The 16,958-nt window shown below is 39.3% G+C and overlaps 1 non-coding gene across 1 annotated transcript; it reads left to right on the forward strand.

Moving 5' to 3' along the window:
• Nucleotides 1–11,306: 11,306 nt before the first annotated feature.
• trnaw-cca (transfer RNA tryptophan (anticodon CCA)) lies at nucleotides 11,307–11,378 on the forward strand. The gene has a single exon. It is a non-coding gene; the product is annotated as a tRNA-Trp (tRNA).
• The last annotated feature ends 5,580 nt before the right edge of the window (nucleotides 11,379–16,958 follow it).

The raw sequence follows: 16,958 nt of genomic DNA on the forward strand, positions 1-16,958 counted from the left end.
AGAAGTGTGCTTTTCTGGTCACAATAAATCCCCATATATATAGGTTTCTTTGTCAGACATGATATACCATTGACAGCAGTGACACCCGAAGAATGCTCCACAGCTGAAATTTGCTTCCTTTCTTCTCTTTTCAGCATGGAATAAACCTATTACTTGTGATACACCATTGCATGGCTGACATTTGTATTGCTTGTGAGGTTCCCAACAGGGATGCAATTCTAGAAATAAATTTAGAATTGTTATATAAAGGCTGTAAAGTATTACAACTGCTTATAATATAACGGTGAGTTTCAGTACAGCAATCAGTTGTAGTAAGCAGTGTCATGCTTTCTGTTTACTATAGATCTTCTCTTACCACGAGTCATTACTTGATCTTTATATGGAATCTAATATGGAATATATCTTTATATGGAATCACGCAAACTCTCAAAATCCCTTACTTTCTTGTATCTATGCTTATGTGATACTTGTGGAAACACTAAGAAAAATGGAACTGTAATAGTGTCACCTCATGTAGTGGGTTTTGTTGTAATTCTGTCAAGTTAATTCATTTTTGTCAGTGAACCATTGTAAGCCTAACTTTTTAAGCATTTCCAATAGTGTATTTAGGACTACTCCTAATCTGATATCCAATAATTCACTTTTGACTGCATTTAATAGATCTCTAGCAAAATTTTCACATGAATAATTGTATTTTTCACTATACCTTGACCTAATGTATTCACTATTTCTACTAAAGCTTTACAGCATGCAAAAAATAATTTTCTCCATTATCTGCTAAACCCAGACCTTGCAATGCCTGCTGAGCATATGCCTAGTTAGCACATGCTTCTGTATTTGCAATTTTCCAAGAAATTAGAGCCAAATTTGAACTTCCAAAGAGACCTCCAATATCTCCAAACAAACTTTTTTTTTTCCCCGAGCACTTCTTGGTGCAATTTAAGTTTGATATAATTGGGTCATCTATAATTAGTGTGGATATTGCTACACTTTGTTTAAACGAAAGAAGAAAGATGGACCGTATGCGGGAGATGAGAAAACAAGAAGCCGAAAACCAGGATGCCATAATCCGTAGTCAAAAAGTATCAAGTTAAAAAAACCAGGAAGTCAATCCAAAAGACCAATCCGAAAACAAGATCCAAAACCGAAGTCGAGTCAGCAAACTAGAAGTCTAGAATAACCAAGAAGCAATCAAGATAGCAAAAGGCTCTGAATTGTATCACGAGAAGTTCAAGCAAATACTGAGCAGGGAGATGAGAGTGAAGCAGGTTAAAGTACCCAAGAGTAGGGGTGTGTCTGATTACTGATTTCGCACTGTAATGCGAAGAGGTGTGTCAGGTCCTCATTGGGCAAGTTGTAACAGATATGCTTTGTTGCAGCCATTGTAAAGTACTGGTTTTGTTTCTACAATTGATTACATTTTTTATATTGCAATACAACATTAGCTAAAACATAAGTTACCTCTAAAGTAATGATTTTAACATGCAACATTGCTTCCCTAAGAAGTCCATCTGTTGGTGGTGTCATCAATGTTGGACATATTGTTAGTATTTTATAGCCACAGGCTGTTGGATTGAAACATTGTTTATATTCACAGTGTTTCCTCTGGATAACATTGATACATTTAATTGAATAATATTGTCCATTGAGTCCATTTGTCCATAAAAAAGGTTTCAAATTAGTCCATCTGGATGTAATTAAAATCAGTACTAATTCATACTCTGGGTCCTGGGATGCTCCTAGTATATGTTGTGATGCACATAATGAGTCCAGTTTCATTTCTATAAAGAGCGGTTATTAGCCAACTGTCATAAGTTTCATTGTGTATTCTGAGTTTGGATAAATTGGATGATAATCTTTTCGGATATGGTCTATATTCCCACCATGTTATACATTGTCGTGCTTTACTTGGATTCAAACTGGATTTAACTTGTACGGCATTCCTGGTTTTTCCAGCTTCACTTGAATCATATTTTTACCTGGTGAACAGACCTTCTCCACTCACCATCTGCCCTCCCTAATAAGTGTATATATTGGCCATTGTTAATGTACTAACTCTTCGAGGTCTGTCCCATGGTAATCTGTAAAATCTAAGTATGTTATATCCTGGATCCTGGTATATTGGAACACCATTTCCTGTCCTGTTAATAGAAATAAAAGAAAAATGATTAGTATTCATTGTTTAGTATTATCTTTGTCTTGATTTCCATTCAGAAAAGGTTTCACTTGCATCCAATAGAGCCATTGTGCATTACCTTTTCCTGAAACTGATACACTTGTATCTCTTTTTCTTGTGGTTTTATTGAATGTGGCACTGCTGCAAGTAAGTGTTTTACACACTAAGCAGGTATTCTGACCTTTCCAAGCCTTACTTTGGGTTTCGTGAAGGAGGTTTCGTGAAAATGCTACAGGCGCGCCAAAATCATTTTCGAACTTGAAGCTAACTTTACCCCGGTATGAAAATCGTCCTATGTTATATGTGTATCTGTTACTGTGTGAAAGAATAAAGTGCTTTTGATTTCAACCATTAATTTCAATGGCTACTGACATTTGCTCTGCATTGAATAATCAACACACCACACCGTGATAGGCACTGGACTCCTGGTCACCACATAATTATAAGCCAGCTACCTCTTCAAATTGATGACAGCAGGTCTATTTGGCATCTGTGCCCGACTTGCTTAGTCAGTAAAGCATGAGACTCTTAATCTGAGGGTCGTAGGTTCAAGCCCGATGTTAGGTGCAGTGTATGTCATTATCTTACAGAAGGTCTCTAATTACCTTAATGGTACCTAGCACTAAATGGGAATGCATATATTTGGTCCAGTTAAAGATTATCAAGAAGCAAATTTCTTTCCTTGCTTGAGTAAATGAATCAAGGACTCTGCTTTAAATGTATTTTCATTGGACACTAGGACACAGATAAACGCAGTGAATATCATGCCACATTATAGTCTGAAACTGCATGATCAAAACACTGCTCATTATTGCAACCATTATTGGTATCTTAGCTCCTCTCTATTTTTTATACAGTAGAGTTTCTTTAAAAAACACATGCCTGTCAGAAGGCCAAGAAATTGCATGGCGAATAAGAGGATTTACTAGTATTCTAATAAAATAAATATTGTGAAACCTTTGCTTTCATACAAAAATTCATGTGTAAAAGTGTCACTTTGACTTTACAGGTAACACGTTCAATATGAAATCCAGCCAGCAGCCGTATCACCCTGCAACTCACAACTGGCAAACCATGGAAGCTAAGCAAGTGTGAGCCTGGTCAGTACCTGGATGGGAGACCTCCTGGGAAAAACTATTGTAAGAGGTGTTAGTGGGGCCAGCAGGGGGTGTGCTCACCTTGTGGCCCATGTGGGTCCTAATGCCCCAGTATAGTGACGGGGACACTGTACTGTAAACAGGTGCTGTCCTTCGGATGAGATATAAAAGTGAGATCCTGACTCTCTGCAGTCAGTAAAAATCCCAGTGTGCTTCCTGAAAAGAGTAGGGGTGTAAATTTCCCATTGGCCTTTACCAATTATGGCCTCCTAATAATCCCCCTCTATCAATTGGCTATATTGCTCTGCTTTCTGGTGCACTATGGCACTATGGATGCTGCACAGTGGTGGTGGAGGGGAGTGTCCAGAAAAGCACTATAATATAAGTGTAAGCAATTAATTAAAACAATGATAAATAACCGCACTGGAAAATATCGGAAAACAATGGCTTATCTCACTATTCGCACCAGGCGCTCGGACACAGACATGGCCGTTCACTAAGGAAATTAATGAAGAAGAGGAGTGATATCACTGCTGCTGGCTGTTTAGTTTAATAATTATTCACGAGGACAACATGGGTCCGTGCAATAACTCCACAAGCAGTTTGAAAGAGCGAAAACAGGGACGTTTCGCGTGTGAGGTGAACGTGATAACCACCGCGCTACGGCAACGACAGTACACCCTACCCCCAGAGCAGGATAGGAGACTCCACATTCTACAGCTCTCTAGCATTAGAGGAGTTCCGACTAGAGAAATGGGGACAATCTTCTCTTCAGGATGTGGAAATATTTTCCCGAGAGTCCTTTTTTCGAAGGTCAACACTCTTTGCCAGTCACACCTCCCCACCACGCGCAATGTATCTCTCTTAACACACTAAGACGATCGTTATTATACTTTTTTTTACACTCCGCATGCTGCTCTTCGGGGCTTTTATCTGTACTGAGCTGCTCATTTGAGATCCAGAAGGCAACACAGATGCGCTCCTATACTAAGCGTCGAACCCGGACCGCCTGGGTGAAAACCAGGAGACCTAAGCACTAAACCGTACTGACAGCTTTTGAAAAGGAGCTCTGTATTATTCACAAATACTAAGACAAAGTATAAATACTCTATAGGTTTAAAATTCAGGAATATGAATGGTCAATTGTTTACAATAGGAGTTTTTATGTTTCGTATGATTTAGCGACTTTTTTACAATACGTAAAAAACAGCACACCTAAATGACAAAGCCTTAGAGCCACAGAGAAAAACAAATTGCGTTTAAAGTCATTTTAAAGGCTCGAGATGACATTGCATTATAAACGCAAATGTTTGTCTTCTTTGTGGCTTACTTTTTGTTGCTTTAGCGAATTTCATGCAGTTTATTTCTGACACAAGACATAACAAGCTTGTGTATTTATGACAAAAAAGCAGGGCAACAATTTTTATTGACCTTGGAATCTAAATTGTTAAAACAAAGAAATTAAATGCACATATAGTAAATATATTTTCTCATATAATAGTGTTTTTTTGTCTAAAAAATCCTTCATGAATGGTTTAACAGACACTTTGCATAATTAAAAAATATATATTTACGAATTTTAATGTTTTATACAAATACGTTTTATTGAGAACATGAGCCCTGTTTATCGATATCACCAATACAGTTCTGGATTTTATTCTGCCTTCCTATGCACATATGAATTTTCTTTTCTTTTCTCCATGTGTGGTAGCTTATTAGCGCCAGGGAGAAAAAGTAATGTTGTTGGCTTTTAAATGAGGTAGCATTGCGTTTAAATGAGGAACATTTGCGCTTAAATCAGAAACCATTTGCGTTTATACAAAATCACAATGCGTTGTCCCAGACATTGGGACACCCTCTGTTTAAACACCTGTCGTTTTCGCCGTTTCTGTGAAAAGAAGGAATACGGCTTTCCAAGCTCATGTTGCTCTACGTGTCAAACTGCAGAAAATGCAGAAGAACTTTTCTTGCTTTCCTGAACATGACGTGAAATTAGTCAAAATCATTTGAATGTTAACAAAGCTTAATGCATTAACACAGGGGTGCCCAACCAATCGTTCGCGGAGTGCTTGCCAGTCGATCGTTGGTAAGAAACCGGGGTAAAGTTAGCTTGAAGTTCGAAAATGATTTTGGCACGCCTGTAGCGCTTTCACGAAATCTCTTAGAGTTACAAAAACACTTGCTTTGTGTATAAAATACATTGTGGATGCTTTCTCAGCCTTTACTTTTTCGTTTTTATGACATTTTTTTGACCAAGCACGAATATGCTTTTGTCCATATCTCCGCAATGGAAGCACAGAACGCCTTCAAACCAAAAGCATTTTAAAGACCACGACTTGTGGATATTTCCACAGCCTTTACATCAATCTATCGGTGAGCTAATTATCTTTTTTTAAACCTCCGGTTTTTCATCGATGCGTAATTACGCACGAACTGGAACCCGGGGGACCGCTTTGTGCACACGTTCACAACGCGAGAAATACTGTTCAATACGGCTTCGTGCGAAAAACCCGTATATGACCATAGGAAGCAGAACAGCGCAGTCTCCAATTACCCAGACTGTAAGCACGGGAATAAAGCTTTGTTTGATTTCTGAAACCCTTCCTTTACGCCCTGTTTTCATTCAGGTAAGGGTCAACTATATTCACAATACTACTGACAGCAGGAAGATTAAAATATTCTTTACTCAGCGGCTTATTAAAAACAGCTCCCATGATGTTCAAACCGATTTTTTACACAGAGCACTGACACAGCTTTGCATTCTGAATTGCATTCTTTTTCTCATGCTTTTATTTAATATGGCACAATGCGCTGGTTCACAAACCAATAGCATTTAAACCACAGCACCCACAATGCTGCAGGTAAGTGTTTTGCACACTAAGCAGGTCATCTGACTATTCCCAGCTTTGTTTTGGGTTATGGAACTTTTATTTTTTTATGATTTTCTGAAGATAACACTACAGGTAATACACTGGGACGGGTGGGTCGTCTTCATGGCTCAATAGCATTTCAAATACAGCACCCACTCTGCTGAAACCAAGTGTTTTACACACCAGACAGGCCCCCGGACCTCGTACAACCTTACTGTGGCTGTGGCCCCTTTCTTTAATTTTTTATGATTTTCTGAAGATAACACTACAGGTAATACACTGGGACGGGTGGGTCGTCTTCATGGCTCAATAGCATTTCAAATACAGCACCCACTCTGCTGAAACCAAGTGTTTTACACACCAGACAGGCCCCCTAACTTTATATAACCTTGCTGTGGCTGTGGCCCCTTTCTTTAATTTTTTATGAGTTTCTGAAGATAACACTACAGGTAATACACTGGGACGGGTGGGTCGTCTTCATGGCTCAATAGCATTTCAAATACAACAGCCACACTGCTGAAACCAGGTGTTTTACACACCAGACAGCCCCCAGAACCTTATACAACCTTGCTGTGGTTGTGGCCCCTTTCTTTATTTTTTTTATGAGTTTTTCAATATGGCACCATTAGACAGGCGGTACATGGGGATAGTACATTGTGCTCTTCACGAGTCAATAGCTCTTCAAGCACAACAGCCACAGTGCTGCAACCAGGTGTTTTACACACCAGACAGCTCCCCTAACCTTATACAACCTCGCTTTGAGTTGTTTAACATTTCTTTCAAATCCCTTGGGTTCATCAATCATTTGATCATTTTTCAGCGTGGAATAAACCTATTACTTGTTCCTTGGAGATTACCATCTGCTGATAAGATATGATCGCTATATTGACCATATACAATTTCTTGCATAAGGAATTCATATTTTGCATACACCGATCCCCCCGGAGTCCCAAGTGATTCTGGTTTTGGAAAGCTAAAGGACAATGAGCTTCACGATACCAGGGGGACAGTGGGTGGTCAAGTCTCCCCTAAACAATGGATCTTGTCAGATTATGATGTCAGTGCATTTAATAAATGTTGTTGAACTCTCTTTAGCCCAAATACAGAGGAGCCCAGACCCAGAATGTTACACATACTGACAGAGAGTGATCTCATTATGTGTGTTTGGATTTTAACAACTATTTTTATTGTTTGCTAGAACCAAAACAATCTATGTTAGACATTTTCATCTTCAGCCAAAAATACAAACCTGTGTACGTAGTGTGGTGCAGGTTCTTGTCCCATCCTGCTCTTGGTCCAGGTTGGAGGGTTGCACCGATTCTGAATCTTGTTAGCTGGTATGGATGGGTTTGGGGGTGTTGATACCAGAGTGGTCCAGGAGGGGGATTCAGGTGTCTCGGGGGCATTCTTGTATTTCTATGAGTTCAGGTTGATTCTGTTGGTTCTGTCATGAATCTCCCTCACGCAGGCAAGCGCTCCCGCATTCCCTCGAGCTCTCCCCATACCAAACGTGCACATGTCAATCAGTCCTCTACTTAAACCCTCATCTGTCCCCCGGTCATTGCTCACGATTGAGATTCTCTCCCGGAGCTTACCTACTAACTACGCTTTTGCCTTACTATGACTTCTCCCCTGGACCTCGACCCCACTTTTCCGACAACTGCTTTAGCCACTCGATTTTGTACCTTCGCCTGTTTTACGCTTTCTCGGATCCTGACCCCAGCCTGTCTCTTCATTTACGCCTCTGCCTACCGACGCAACTTCTACGCCTTCCCGGACTCGGGCCCCTGCCTGTTTACTCCGACTACGCCTGCGTCTCGCGCCAACCCTACCAAGGGCACCGCATTGGATCCCTATCCTCAGCAGTCAGCCCCTGCGTGACAGGTTCTGAGTGTCTTGGTTACATCCGTTTGTGTGTATAGATGAAAAAACTATTGAAGAGCTCCCCCACACCCCCCACCCGTCTCGGTGGAAGTTGCCATGTTCAAAAAATCCTAAAAAGATAATTAAAGTTGCACACAACAAAGCATGACTGTGAAAGGTCAGGAGGCCTGCCTAGTGAGCACAACACTTGATTACAGTCAAAAAAAACATTAAAAAATAAAGAAATGTTCCACAACTCAAAGCGAGGTTGTATAAGGTTAGGGGAAATGTCTGGTGTAAAACACCTGGTTGCAGCACTGTGGCTGTTGTGCTTGAAGAGCTATTGACTCATGAATAGCACCCCCCAATCCCCATGTACCGCCTGTCTAATGGTGCCATATTGAAAAACTAAAATTCTTATTAAAAAAATAAATAAAGGGGCCACAACCACAGAAAGGTTGTATAAGGTTAGGGGACCTGTGTGGTGTGTAAAACACTTGGTTTCAGCAGTGTGGTTGTTGTATTTGAAATGCTATTGAGCCATGAAGACTACCCACCTATCGCACTGTGTTACCTGTAGTGTTATCTTCAGAAACTCATTACAAAATAAAGAAAGGAGCCACAGCCACAGCAAGGTTGTACGAGGTTCTGGGGCCTGTCTGGTGTGTAAAACACTTAGCTTCAGCAGTGTGGGTGCTGTATTTGAAATGCTATTGAGCCATGAAGATGACCCACCTGTCCCAGTGTATTACCTGTAGTGTTATCTTCAGAAACTCATTACAAAATAAAGAAAGGAGCCACAGCCACAGCAAGGTTGTACGAGGTTCTGGGGCCTGTCTGGTGTGTAAAACACTTGGTTTCAGCAGAGTGGGTGCTGTATTTGAAATGCTATTGAGCCATGAAGACGACCCACCTGTCCCAGTGTATTACCTGTAGTGTTATCTTCAAAAAATCATTAAAAATTAAAGAAAGGGGCCACAGCCACAGCAAGGTTATATAAAGTTAGGGGGCCTGTCTGGTGTGTAAAACACTTGGTTTCAACAGTGTGGGTGCTGTATTTGAAATGCTATTGAGCCATGAAGATGACCCACCTATCCCAGTGTATTACCTGTAGTGTTATCTTCAGAAAATCCTAAAAAATATAAAGAAAGGTTCCACAACCCAAAACAAAGCTGGGAAAAGTCAGAGGACCTGCTTAGTGTGCAAAACACTTGCTGCATTGTGGGTGCTGTGGTTTAAATGCTATTGGTTTGTGAACAGAATACCCCTATCCCAGTGCATTGTGCCATATTAAATAAAAGCATGAGAAAAAGAGATTCAGAATGCAAAGCTGTGTCAGTGTTCTGTGTAAAAAATCGGTTTGAACATCATGGGAGCTGTTTTTAATAAGCTGCTGAGAAAAGAATATTTTAATCTTCCTGCTGTCAGTAGTATTGTGAATATAGTTGACCCTTACCTGAATGAAAACAGGGCGTAAAGGAAGGGTTTCAGAAATCAAACAAAGCTTTATTCCCGTGCTTACAGTCTGGGTAATGGGAGACTGCGCTGTTCTGCTTCCTATGGTCATATACGGGTTTTTCGCATGAAGCCGTATTGAACAGTATTTCTCGCGTTGTGAACGTGTGCACACAGCGGTCCCCCGGGTTCCAGTTCGTGCGTAATTACGCATCGATGAAAAACCGGAGGTTTAAAAAAAGATAATTAGCTCACTGATAGTTTGATGTAAAGGCTGTGGAAATATCCACAAGTCGTGGTCTTTAAAATGCATTTGGTTTGACGGCGTTCTGTGCTTCCATTGCGAAGATATGGACAAAAGAATATTCGTGCATGGTCAAAAAAATGTCATAAAATCGAAAAAGTAAAGGCTGAGAAAGCATCCACAATGTATTTTATACACAAAACAAGCATTCTCGCAACTCTAAGAGGTTTCGTGAAAGCGCTACAGGCGTGCCAAAATCGTTTTCGAACTTCGAGCTAACTTTACCCCGGTTTGTAACAATGGCAAAAAACAAATGGGCTATTTGAGTATTTACTTTTTTTTTCCAACAGCCTAAACATTCATTCAGATCTGTGCATGTGATGTCATACATTTTACTGCCCTTGTGTGTTTAACCCTTGTCGAACGGGTTGTAAAAGTATCTTCCCTGAGTGCTGGCTCACTGAAAAAAAGGCTACAGGAGCTCCGTAAATAAGTTGTTGTGTGTGTGCTGCCCAAGAACTTTCTCTTGGTTATTGCCTCACGAACCCCACGTTCGCTACAGCGCATCGTGGAGCAAAACAGACTGGCTGTGATAAATTAGCCAACAGTTTGATACGTTTGCCTATTTGATAGTTGTAGTGTTTGAGCGAAAAGGATTAAGCAAAGAGACCGAAAACTTACCGTTATCACAAGAAAGTGGAGCATGAGTATTTTTTGTACTTTCGCATTCAAATCTGCAATGCTAGCGCCTACGCGAAAAAGGAAAATATAGAACCACATTTATAAATTGCACACAAAACGTATGATGTGGACTTTCCTGCTAAAAGTCAGTGACAGAAAAGAAAAGTTGAAATAAATTAAATTACAAATTCAACTAGCAGCAGTCGGGTTTCACGAGGTCTAGTACGAGCTTACTGCCTCCTATGGGCTCTGTATTTGTTAGCGGTACAAGACCGGTCGTGGAGAAATGAAGTGAGGAGGGTGTGTACGTTAAAAGGCTCGTAGCGTCCCTGGAAGGGCTCAAACCACCACCCTTTTGGTTAACAACTGAGCCACAAAGACGCATGTACAGCTTAACACTTCTAGGTCTCAGTGAAAGTGATACACTCCGTAAAATTTCCAGAGATTCATTTATTTTAAAAGGAAAATCACCAACAGCGGCCGAGATCTACTGGAGTTTTTTCATTCTATACTGCGATTTCTGAAGGGTACCCTGTGAAAATACGAGTTTTGACGAGAAGGGATGGACATATAAGGTCAAAAGGCTTGGGGAATTGAACTTTAAGGTGAAGACTGCGGGTTCAGTAGCAGCAGAACCTGATCAGTATCAGTTGACTCCGATATACTTTGAAAATGAACTTGGGGATTTAGAGTCAGACGTGCTACCGTTGCACCATGGGGTACTTAATTTAAAAAAATAGAAAAAACAATCAGTGTTCCTGGATCTGTAATTGAGAACAACACCTGCACAAGAGCTGCGCAGGAAGAATAAAATGTGGTAAGAAGAGACTCTCTTCGGAAGAGCTGCGCACTTCACATGAGATTTTTTTTTGTGAAGCTGATTTGTCTCCTTTGGGGAATTCAAAGGCACGAACAGCCGTGACTTCGTGGCGCAACGGTAGCGCGTCTGACTCCAGATCAGAAGGCTGCGTGTTCAAATCACGTCGAGATCAGCTGTTACTTTTTCAGGTTCTGCTGGTCCTGAACACGGAATTCACACCATACAGTTGAGTTCTATCTGTACACCACATAGATAATCTAAACAAAATAGAGCAGTACAGGACACGCAGTGTAGAGCTCACAGAGGCTTACAGTCTCCAGCATTGGAGTGAAGAGGGAAAAAAGAACTTGTTTTTTTTAAGAGAAAAGGCACAGTTCACATCTGCTTAACATCACGTCCAACTTTAGAGACAGCTACATCAGATAATGGAATCCCGGAAGTTTCAGATAACTTTTTTTAATACAGGTTCAAGCAAACCTGAAAGTTAATGAGTTTCCGGACACTTTTGTTTTATTAAAAAGTGCCTGAAGCCTGAAAATGTAATTTAATAAAAAAAAACCGTTATTGGACATTAGCAGGTGCTTTTTGTAACGATTTGCTATTTCATGCTGGAAAACAAAGGAAACAGACCCAACGTTTGCTTTCAGGTGCGGTTCATTACATAATATACATCTATTACTGAGGAGCTTGAATAAAATTTACACGAGCCAGGTAGAAGTCGAACCTACAATCTTATGATCCGAAATCAGACGCGTTGTTTATTAAACCGCTGGGATTTCACATACCCTGAATTTCCCCATAGTGTGCTCAGCGTCGCTACTAGTAATGCACCGGTCCGTCTAAAATTTCAAAGTGAGAAACATGTGTTTTCTGATTTTTTATGAGTTTTAAAATATAATCTCTTTAAATCAGACAAGGGGTTTATGTTTTGCACTGAAATTCCGATTGACTGAGAATTCAAAGAAAGACTGTTTTCTTTCACAACACCGTATAATTATCACATCCACCAGACTCTCCAACCTCTCCAGACCTTGCTGGTTGAGCAATTGCTCCGATAAATTAGGTCACGTATCATGTTAAATCATTTCTTCTCAACACAACATTTCCTGGTGCACGTTTTCTCTATGAAAAAAAAGACATTTTTCCCTTGCACGATTTCTCGTTTTTTTATCAAAGCTACAGAAATAAAAAAGAAGTGTCGCAAAAGAACTCTGTCGCCCTTGGGAGATATCAAACGCATTGGACATGAGAATGCCAGATAAAAGCCAGTTCTCTTCGTTTCTCAGTGTCGGGGCTGCTATGTAAAAGAGGCAAGTTGCTCTGAGCGCAGGTTCAGCGCTTACTGAACGCAGATGTCTCAGAGCGGTGTGTCCAAGCGGCTGTAAAAGGGGATAGTTGTCCTGTCACCGTAGCCTAGTTGGTTAAAGCGCTTCTCTATTAAACAAAAGAACCGGGATTCAAATCCCAGCCGTGTCTTTCTTCATATCTTGTAGTGCAGAACATATCATTACGGGCAATCACAAAGGGCTTGATTTCGTTAAATGCATGTATTCATTTCCTTTCTGGAAAACTTGTTTTTGATTAAATTCACACAGCTTGCGAAAAATGAAATTCAATTCTTGGTTATCAGTGCAGAAGAAATATTACCGTCTGGCAAAACAAACGGTAAGAGAGTTTTGTTTAACCCAAAACTTGGCGCAATCGGTTAGCGCATTTGGCTTTTAACTGAAAGGTTGGTGGTTCGAGTCCACCCAGGGATGGGATTCTTCTGCAGTATAAACGTTGTCTTAAGTCAATTGCATTTCTCAGCGAAACCATAACCATTTTAATATATGCAGGAAATGCGAGTGTTTAACACGTGTCAGGGTCACCGGGAAATGTCCAATAATGCCCAACATTGCAACTCCCCAGAAAAAATTATCGTCGAATCTTCATTTATACTCCAGTTGAATCCTCTGCTGAAATATTTTAAAAATACAATGCAGGTTTGTTTGATAACTTGACAAGCATTGTTACAATAGCACTGTGCAGTTGGATTTTGATATTTTGACATATTTACCTTAATTTTAAACATACATACTATACAGTCTATTGTAATTTTAAAATAAGTTAGCCGAGGATGTAAAGGGGTGAAAGGGAAAGGTCAGAGGGTATAGTAAAAACAAGGATTAGGTTAGGATTAGTGGAGGTGGTAGGGGTGTTGATGGTTTTTCTCTGTAGAGGATGATTGAGTTTTTTATCCTTCTCTGAAGTGAGAAATTGGAAGAGTTGGGAGTTGAGGGATCTGATGAGGTTAGTTATAAAAGGAAGTTGATGTGGAGCTGTTAGCCGTAAAACTTCCTAAAGTCTTTAAACTGCAGTAAGCAAAGATAAAGGAAATTATCTTTGCTTACAGCCCTGTCTTTCTCACACCTGAAGAAGGCTCCACGGCCAACACATTATGTTTCCTTTCTTCTGTTTTCAGCATGGAATAATCCTTTACTTTTTCCTATGCAGCCTACGCATGCTGACACAGCTACCCACCTGATATATAACATTCCTATAATCACAACTATGAATGTCCACTGTGGGTATTTTTTCCATTATTATTTATTTTGGCATTGAAGCATATTTTATGTAATACTGAAGTGTCATAATCACTGAAAAACATATTTTTTCATTTAGAAAGAATTAAAAAAATATAAATCACTATGAATTACATTTAACCTGTTCTGATCTAGGTTTTCTATATACTTTAACATGCCATGTTCAGAATGTCACAATGCAGAAATGCAACAGTGAAGTTTTGTAAATTAAAAATGTTCGTGATGAGTGATTTTGTCTCTCTTACCTTAGTGTCAGAATACTAAGATGTTTTGGTAACGAGGAAGGAGGGAAAAAGTAATTCAGCAGAAGGGGTGCTATTTTGTTGACTATAAATCCTCACATGCCATGTTCAGAGGGTCATATTAAAAAAATGGTACAGTAAATTTTCTTATGCTTCATGATTTTCATAATTTGTTACATTCTGTCTCACACCTTTGTGTCAGAATTCTGAGATGTTTTTTTCTAAACAGGGGCCATCGCAATACAACAAAAAGAGCAATTAGCTTTTCCCTATAAATTCTCTCATGCCACATTCAGAGGGTCATATTTTAAAAATGGTACAGCAACATTTCCTGAAGTTCAGGATTTTGAGAGTCTGTTACATTGTGTCTCACACCTCAGTGGCAGAATTGTGAGACGATTTTATAATCAGGAGGGAGGGTCATAGCAATAAGCAGAAAGTGCCATCACTCTTTGCTCATCCTCCGTTAACCATATATTCTCATATGTCATGTTCTAAATGTCCCATTGTAACTGCTATAATAACATTTCTTGCAAAATGCAAGATTTTGAGACTTTGAGAATTCACGTTTTGCCTTTGTCTTATTTACTTGTTGTCTAACATGCCAGTTTGTGTTATTGTGAGTTTTGAAAATTGGTTTTCGATTTTCTGAAATGTGTTTCATACAAAAATGCAATTTGGATAATCATTACTTACATATTCCCCTTTACTGAGGATATGTGCAGTAATCAACTCGGATTAGTATTTTTAAAAATGACTATAGAGAGCCATCTACAGGCGAAAGGCGGCATAACATCACAGCAGCACTTAAGGTGGAACGAAAAACGCGAATAAGAAGCTGGCGAATAAGCAGCCAACTTCAGCCTCGTTAATGCAGCAGGATTGGGTGAGGTAGAAAAATATTTCTTCCTCTGAATCCTAACATTTTTGTAGGTGTTCTAGGACTTCTCGCCTCAGATAAAGCTGCCAATACATCACTTATTTCTACTCCATCAATATCAGCAGTGTTATCAGTACTGAGCCCTAAGTGTAGGTCCTGTCATCATATAAAAACTTGAACGTATCGACTGCATTCACCTGAAAAAATCTGATAAAATTGAAAAATACATCGGAAACAAATTTGCACTGTTTTTTTTTTCAGATCCAGAAGAGAATCATCATGAGACTCAAAACAGACCTGTTTTTAATTCTTTCCAGGAGGAAAGATTATTCAGATGCAAACATGGGTCCAAAATCAATGTACTCACCTATCGCTGTTGCTTCTTCAAATCCTTCAACTGAACGTCGATATTGAGGGATGATTTCATACAAATTTTGGTTTTCTTTTAAAGCAAATTTTATTAAAATATGAGCCTCTATTATAGTTGTCTTGGATGTTTCGCAAGGTATAATAGACCCCCTTGTGCCCTCTGCTAAAATATTATAAAATACAACAATCTTTATATATATATAGAACAGCATTTATGGTTACATGTATATTAAAATTAAGATAAATATACAAAAGTATTGAAATACAAATGTACAGTCCTAACATAATCATGCTGTCCAACTGTCTTTTTTGCTTTTCAAGTTCTCCAACAAATCTGTGTTGTAATTTTAAATATTTTAACTAAGGGTGCAACGAGAGTATAAATGAATTCTCCCTCCAACCATTTGAAGGTCAAAGTCCGTGACTGAATGCGATTCCCTTGAATGTTGGCCATGACTGGTCATTCCCAGTGATAATGACTAATGTACTCACTTGTTTACTTGTTGTAGTTCATCACACAAAAAAACTGCATTTCATGCAAATATCAAGTGGGTTAAGGTTTTACTAAGAAATCCAATTAAGTAGAATAATGAGAAATGGGCTCGAACCACTAACCTTCCAATTAACAGCTCCCAGAGACTCACGTGCATCCCTTTTCTCCATTTGCAAGCTTTTTGTAAAAAAAAAGACTTTATTCTTGCCGGCCTGTGATATTTGTTTTGCACTGATAAGCAAGATCTGTGTTTCATCTTTCGCAAGCTGTATGAATTTCATGAAAAGCAAGTTGTTCTAAAAAGAAAATGAAAACTTGCATTTAACAAAATCAAGCCGCACATGATCATCCATAGTGATACATTCTATAAGACAAGACAGGAAGAAAGGCACCACTGGGATTTGAACTCAAGATCTCCTGTTTAATAGGAAAACGCATTAACCAAATCAGCCAAAGTGCTGTCAGAGTATTAACATCATGTCTGATGTCAGTGATTGCAGCTGACTATCGCTGGAGGACAGTTAACTGTGAACAAGTCAGCCTGCATAATGAGGGGAAGAGACCGGCCTCTGTGATGCACTATAGAGTTACACTAACCTTCTGCCCTACTGTTCTCTGCTGCATTCTACCCTAGCAGATAAATATTGGTTTCCATGCGTGTAAGGTTTCTTTTTTTTTGTCAAATATTTTCAAGCATATTTTTGCTGTTGAAAATAAGTGGTTTGTGGTTTTGAGTGTTGTGTTCCTCTTCCCTAAGTGTCACCTAAAGTGATACATTGTGCTTTGGCAATTCTTCAGGCTATAGTGTTAAGAGGAGCTCAGTTGAATTAGTTTGCATAGATAAAGTATTTATTTTCCTTTTAATCCTTTAAAGCATATTACATTGTCAATACATTGTATCTTTCTTCTTACTAATTGTCATCATTTTTTTCTGGCTTGATCTCGTAATCAGATATTTCAGAATCTTCCTTAAAAACTAGTAAAAGAAGTGGGACAGATTCATGCACATTAAAAAATATGAAAGGGTAGCAGGACACAATAACCACCAAACATCTCGTAGATTATGAATGTGCCTAAAATATTTCAGTACTTTAGAGGGTTCTGCCATTTTAGATGTTGTACTGTGCCTGTCTGATTTATCAAATGTGTCATTTAAATCTCCCGTCATTTCTATATCAGTCTT

Source organism: Lepisosteus platostomus, chromosome 5 (assembly GCF_059453375.1).
Source record: "Lepisosteus platostomus isolate fLepPlt1 chromosome 5, fLepPlt1.hap1, whole genome shotgun sequence".
NCBI lineage: Eukaryota > Metazoa > Chordata > Actinopteri > Semionotiformes > Lepisosteidae > Lepisosteus > Lepisosteus platostomus.